This window comes from Nuphar pumila, chromosome 2, assembly GCF_984573655.1.
Source record: "Nuphar pumila chromosome 2, dmNupPumi1.hap1.1, whole genome shotgun sequence".
Lineage (NCBI taxonomy): Eukaryota > Viridiplantae > Streptophyta > Magnoliopsida > Nymphaeales > Nymphaeaceae > Nuphar > Nuphar pumila.
Window position 1 is genome coordinate 135,142,467 of NC_143250.1, and position 7,126 is coordinate 135,149,592.

At 40.9% G+C, this 7,126-nt stretch overlaps 1 pseudogene across 1 annotated transcript; it reads left to right on the top strand.

The window, feature by feature from the left end:
- The first annotated feature begins 4,747 nt into the window (after nt 1–4,747).
- On the top strand, nt 4,748–5,868 carry LOC149847200 (putative CCR4-associated factor 1 homolog 11 pseudogene; annotated as a pseudogene). Its single transcript, XR_016430594.1, has one exon. The product of XR_016430594.1 is annotated as a putative CCR4-associated factor 1 homolog 11 pseudogene (transcript).
- The last annotated feature ends 1,258 nt before the right edge of the window (nt 5,869–7,126 follow it).

Consider the following 7,126-nt stretch of genomic DNA (forward strand, 5'->3'; position numbering starts at 1 on the left):
TACCAAAAAAAATACTTTTCAAAATTGAAAATAAAAATTTTTAGCTTCTAAACCTACTTAGCCAAGCTAAAGTTGATTCATTTACAAAATAAATATATTATTTTAGTGTTGCAAAAAATAAGATTTTAACTATCAGCTTATTGCTTAATTATAAGTCAAGCACTTCAGCCATCTACACCCATGGTATAAAATACATATAAAATATATTTGTTAATAGTTAATGAACTTATACTAGTTGAGACTGAGTCTAACAGCTGTTGTTCATGTTCAATTTTGCTAAAAAGAGGGGCTGGCGAGAAGGGTTTCAGTTTTCTAAGCCTATTTCACGAGATCAAATGCATTTCTTATGAGTCATGCCACGAGTCGCACCTGCATGATTTTGATACTACGATTTATGATATATTCTATAGAGCATACTCATTTAGGGTGCATTTTGTTATTGTTTGACTCGAAATTTAAAGCCTTTTGCAAGTAACCCTCTCGCCTTGTTTTTTTGAGAAATAGATGTTGGATGAAAAGTTTATTTATTATATATGTTTAGTCTCACATTAAACATTTTTGAGAAATAGATTGGGTTTAAAATGTGTAGAGTTCGCTTATAGGTTTGGGCCCTTGGGTCAACTACCAAAATGGTTTAAAAATGTAAAGTTTGAAATTTGGATTTGGCTTTGGATCTTGATCTTGGTTTGACTTTGATAAATCCTTTTATCACTTTTTAGATAATTTTATACTTCATAAAATCTCTTAAAGGCTTTTCTTTTTACTTAACTGTTTTGGAGGTTGGGTGGTTGGCCAATTTTGTAAAACATCATTTTTGACTTTTTTGAGGAGTGGCACTTAGCCTTAATAGCTAACCTCAACGTCTTTGACATATTGGAATAGGGAAGCAGATCAGGTCATGCTGAAAATGAGCGTTTTTTCTCATGTTGACATCGTGGCCATCCTATTTGCATTTTAAAAAGCTCAAAAGTCAACAAAACCACGTGGCATTCATCCAAAATGCAAACAGACGGCCACGATGTCCGCATGAGCAAAAACGCTCATTTTCAGCATGACCTGATCTGCTACGTTGGGATAGAGTTAGCGCATGCAGCCCATTGTGGGTGGTTGTTTGAGTCTTAAATAGGTGCTAGATACTTGTTTGGACTTTAAATGGGTGCATGCCGCCTATTTGGTCTTTATGGGCTCATGTGAATAGTCCTCTAAATTGTATTCACACCAACTGCCTCAAGTCAATCCATCAACAAACTTAGCCCTTCTCCTCTATCTTCTTTGTGCACTCTCGCTCCCACTCTTTCTGTTTTACCATCATTTTCTTGAAGTTGTTCAGGGTGACTATGTCATGACGGTCTACACAGTGGTAGGAGTAACTGGTATTGCACATTGAGTGAGGTGTAGGCTTGGTTGTATCTTAAAAGTGAGGTGGTATCCTAATGCAAATGGGACCAACAACCACTCTCCTTGAATGTAAGGGGGGCTCCAACGTGCAAAACAGGGGCTGCTTTTTGCAACGAAAGTTTATCCCATGTTTGCATTTGCGTGGTGGGGCCATCGAAAATGGCATTATTGCTCATGCATTTATGTGGAAGCTGCCCATTATTCACTTAGTGCAAATGTTCCCTTGGGAAAAAAAATACTGCATATGTACCATTTAGGTTGGTCTTTAAGATCACGGCTAGGGGTATCCACGGGTCGAGTTTACCTAGACCCAACCCAAACCAAACCCTTTAGGGTTTGGGTATGGTTACAAATAAGAAGACCGGATTAAGATCCGGAAGGTCCGATTAATACATGGAACTGGGTATATTTTGTGAGATTTTATGCCAGACCTGAACCCGACCTGAGTTTCGATTAAGGCCTGCAATTTTTCAATGTAAAAATGATAAAAAAAAATATTACTTTACCGGGTCTGGTTTATGTATTTCTTATCTGGGCCAGGTATGGTTTCTCTTATAGTAGACCCGATACCCAAAAATCTAGTTGAAGTATGGTTTCACCTGAGTCCAAACCAAACCCTAATCACTACCCTTGACGAAAAAGAACTAATCCCAGATTGAAGGAGAGAGTGGTGGGGTTAAATTATTGCTCCCTCAAATTATTAAAATAATCGCCATTCTTGGTCGTTTCTTACAGCTTTGGTTCTAATTATTTTTGTTGCACGAGACACTAATGAGTGATTTTTGAAAAGGAAAGACTAAGGAAAGTTGTGGAAGATGACCATACAACACGGTGCCAAACCTGAAGGTCTTCCAAGGAAGCTTCTCACTTCCTTTTTTTTTTTTTTGTAGAATGAATTCCATGACGGCATTAGTCAGCGGCCCTGTTTGGAGGGCGTAGCTTTGACTGAGACGTATTGCTCCTCATTGCTTTCTGACTATTCCAACCCAATCTTTTAGATTTTTGGAAGGGAACCCACTCATCCCTAAATCATCCTTATGGTCGGTCATAACCCTTGAGATCATTTTTTTTTTTTTGGCAAGCTGAGGTTAGGCCGACCCCCACCAGTTATACAACCATACCATTGGGATTTGAGCTTGCGACGTCCCAACACAAGGTGGTGTGCACTCACTGCTCATACCAGACAAGTGGAGACCCCGTTGGTATAACCCTTGAGATCATTGTTGCAAGTTGTTTTGAACAGATCTAAATGAAAGATGTGATTTTTAGTAAACCAGTGTTTGGCTCATTGGAATCTTAATTGTTTGCAGAATTTTTTGTTATTTAAAAATAATAGCCTTAATTAATCAGGAACTAGCCATGTTTCTATATTTGCTTTTATCTCGGCCAAAACAAGGAATGGTGCCAAAAGTGAATGTCATCTATGTCTTTGTCCGTTTAAAAAAAAATGAAAATAAACCAATATTATACTGAAAAATATAATAATTGCAAAACATAGCGTATTTTGAAAATACTGTGTTTTTTTCTTTTTGTTTTTGAAAGGTAAGCTGAGGTTAGGCGGACTCCTACCAGAACAACAGCCGCCCCAGAGGGATTCGATCCTGGGCCTTCAGCTTGACACAGGACCCTGCTTACCCTATGGGATACCACCTTAGTGGTAAAGTATCGTGTTTTTTACTTGATATTAAAGCAATAAAACAATTTTGCCATGTTTTTTTATATTATTTATGTATTTATATACCAGTATTTTTGTGAATTTTTTGAGAAAAGCTAGGCTTTTCGAAATACTTCAAGTGTTTTTTTCGTCAAAAAAGATATTTCAACGAGAAACGGAATTGGGTTTTGAACCTTAAACGTCCCAACACAAGGTGACGTGCACTGCCTGCTACTACCAGACAAGAGCAGCCCCAGAATTGTATGGTTTTTGGATGACCACCAAAACTGAAAATTTTCCTTTATTTTGAAATTTCTAGTGCCATAGGAGCTCCAAAGTGATTAACGGACGTCCATTTTAAGAACCACATAAGATGTTCAGCAGTGGGAAATTTAAGAAATCCAGGGAATTCTTGATCCTTGATTTTTGGGAAAATTTGAGTCTATGATGATAGAGATGATGAAACCTGAAAATGAATCTGGGCCCAAATAGATTACATTTTATCAGCCATAGTTTAAAAGCTCTTAGTGATTGGGTTGACTCAGCTCGGATCGCCTAGTCACTGGGTCAAAAAACTAGTTGAACTGGGTCTTTTCAAAACTTGGTGAGTCATATATATATATATATATATATATATATATATATATTATGTGTATTATATATAAAAATATGGTTATGTATGTATTAATAAAAATATATTATAAAAATATCATATAATGCATATTATATATAATATATTAGTAAAATACTATAGAATATAGATAGTATCTACAGATATTTATATATTTTATATTAAAACATAAAGTGAACCAGGACGAGCCAACCATGTTAGCAACACAGCTGCAGGCCGAGTTACTCCCACTTTTGACCAAATCAACCACCCACTTGCCCAACCAGAGATACACTGTCCACATCACATCTCAGCCGTCCATTCCACAAGTCAATAGTCCATCTCCAACCTGTGAGGTCAAAAAAACGGTTGACTTTTTGGCTTTGACCAAATGTGTATGTGTATTTTGGGTAATTCGAGCTGTGATGTTTTCAAAAGAGAAGATGTGTGAAACGGTTCAATGAATGAATGAAGGATGGTTGTCTACTAAAACTCCTCAAGTAGGAAATGGGAACACGGTTTCCACGTTGTTGTGATGTGGACTTCACAGTGTCCCCTTATCTCCATGTGGTGGTGGCCCACTCACCCTGTTGAGTGATCGGTCAAAGTTGAGCTAAGTGATCGTCCAGCCGTTTTGCTTCTAGCTGAGCCGGCTACTAATGAATTGGGTTGGAGGCAGCTGCATCAAATATTCAACCCAGCATGAATGTGAAATTTCTGGATATTATGCCCACCTGATTAATACTAAACCAATAATTTGAATGATATTTGGGTTTGGTTTGAGCTATTATTTTTATGAAATATTTGGGTCCATGCATTATTTTACATGTAAAGTTGAAGTAAAAAATGCATATCTTGAACGCGTTTTAAATGTCCCACGGCTGAGCTGAAGCCAATCACCGCGGCTCGAACGCGCAGCGCGCTCCCACCTCGTTCCACTTCCACCAGCCAGCAGCCCTCCTTCCTTCCTAACCTGCTGCCGCTTCCAAAGACGCAGTCTCTCTCTCTCTCCCCCCATTTCCACGAAGACTCTCTCTCTCTCTCTCTCTCTCTCTCTGTGTACCCACTCCCTATAAAAAGTACCAAGCAAACAAAACAGCCAAGAAAGAAGAAGGCAAGAACGACTCCCCAACCCAACAAAGGCAGGCAAACAACAGCAGCAGAAATGGCGATGCCGGCCATAGACGAGCCACCAACGAAGGCCATCAAGGTGCGCGAGGTGTGGGCGCACAACCTCGAGTACGAGTTCGAGCTTATCCGCGAGGTGGTGGACCGCTTCCCCTTCGTGGCCATGGACACCGAGTTCCCCGGCGTCGTCCTCCGCCCCTCCGGCAACACCACCTACCGCCACCGGTCCGACCACCTCTACTCGACTCTGAAAGCCAACGTGGACGCCCTCAACCTGATCCAGGTGGGGCTCACGCTGTCAGACGAGCGCGGCCTCCTCCCCGACCTGGGCGACCCCTCCGCCTCTTTCATCTGGCAGTTCAACTTCCGAGACTTCGATCCCTCACGCGACATCTACGCCCCGGACTCCCTCGCCGTCCTCGAGAGCAGCGGCATCGACTTCGCCCGCAACCGCTCCGACGGCGTCGACTCCGGCCGCTTCGCCGAGCTCCTCATGTCCTCCGGCCTCGTCTGCAACGAGTCCGTCTTCTGGGTCACATTCCACAGCGCATATGACTTCGGCTACCTACTGAAGCTACTCACCTCCCAGGCACTCCCGCCCACCCGCCCCGACTTCCTCCGCCTCATGCGCGTCTACTTCTGCAACGTCTACGACCTCAAGCACCTCATGCGCTACACCTCCACCCTCCACGGCGGCCTCAACCGGCTCGCCGAGTCGCTCCGGATCGAGCGGCGCGTCGGCAAGTGCCACCAGGCCGGCTCCGACAGCCTGCTCACCTGGGAGGCCTTCCTCCGGATGAAGGACGACATCTTCCGCGGGGCCACGGAGAAGTATGCCGGCGTGCTCTATGGACTAGAGGGCGTCTGCTATTGATAAATTAAGGGGACAAAACAAAGGGAAAAATCTACCCTTCCTTTTATGTATTCTTCTTCTTCTTGTGTACCTCTCTTTGTTGTGATTTTCTTGTTGTTCGCTTGATCGAACTATTGAGTGAACAAATTGTATAGAGAAATTCTTTTTAGATAGATTGTGTTTCATTTTTTCAATTTGAATCCTTTTATAATGGATCGAATTTTGGTACCTTCATCCTTCTACTGCGTGAATTGTGCTTCTGGTTGGTGTTATTGGGGAACTTGGTTGCCGAAGAAGAAGGGGGGAAATGGATTTTTGCATATCATACCATGATAATTTCTCAGTGTCTCATGGATCAGAAATTGTTGAATTATTTGAGTACATCTGCACCACATTGCATTAGCCCAATCTATTGTCGAATTTCATTATTGCAATTGAGAATTCCAGGGAATTCTTCGACTTCTAAGCGTTTGATTTGTTGTTCAAGTAAAGTTAGAGATCAATGTTGAAGGATTCCTAAACACTATAGACATGAAAATTGCTTGTAGATCTCAGACTCATCGGAAGCTGCTGGGGATTCCTCAATGTCAAAGTCCTAGCATAAAGAAGGACCATTACCATTTTCTCTGTACTGATAGCATTCTTCTGTAAAATTCGGATGCTTGTTGGGTTTTCATGAGTACCCGTCAATTGCTTAAGCATATGGTAAAATTGGACGCTATAATCCTGTCTAATGGTAAAGATAAAATGAGAGACTGGACAGCTTTTTTCAAAGTACTCGAGTCACTGCATGTGAGGTTTAACTTCGTTGTCATGATGCTGTTAGTGGATGAAGGACACAAAATCCCCTTTTATTTGATTGATTTTCCTGTACAGGTTAACATGCAACAATGCAAGTGATTGTGAGATTGGATTTTGCGTTTTTGCCAAAAACTCGTAAAGAAAAAAAATGGATGGCTCCTGGTAAGTTCTGTGTAGCCATTGTGTGAAATTCTGTACAGGTTAACAATGCGACAATGCAAGTGATTGTGAGATTGGATTTTGCGTTTTTGCCAAAAACTAGTAAAGAAAATGGATGGCTCCTGGTAAGTTCTGTGTAGCCATTGTATGAAATTCTGTTTTTCTTTTTTTCTCATTTCTATTAAAGAATATGGTGTTTCTAGCAGCATGAAAAATAGCCATTAACCAGGCACATTTACATCTTCTACATACTTGAGCTATATGTTATCCTCGATACCATAGATCCTCCCTTTTGACACAGTTTGAGTGTCTAAGCCAGTTTCAGGACAAGGCTTAAGGGTGATTGTCATGGTAGTTGTCAATACAGCAATATTTTTCTCTTGGTTGTAAAAATGATTTCTAGTGTTTCAATATATCTCTGAAGTTGTAGCTCACCGTTACAATACTCCTGGTAGTGTTGACGTAATCTCTATTAAGTCTGGCTAAGTTATTGAGATCCATTTTTTTAGCAACAGTAACATGG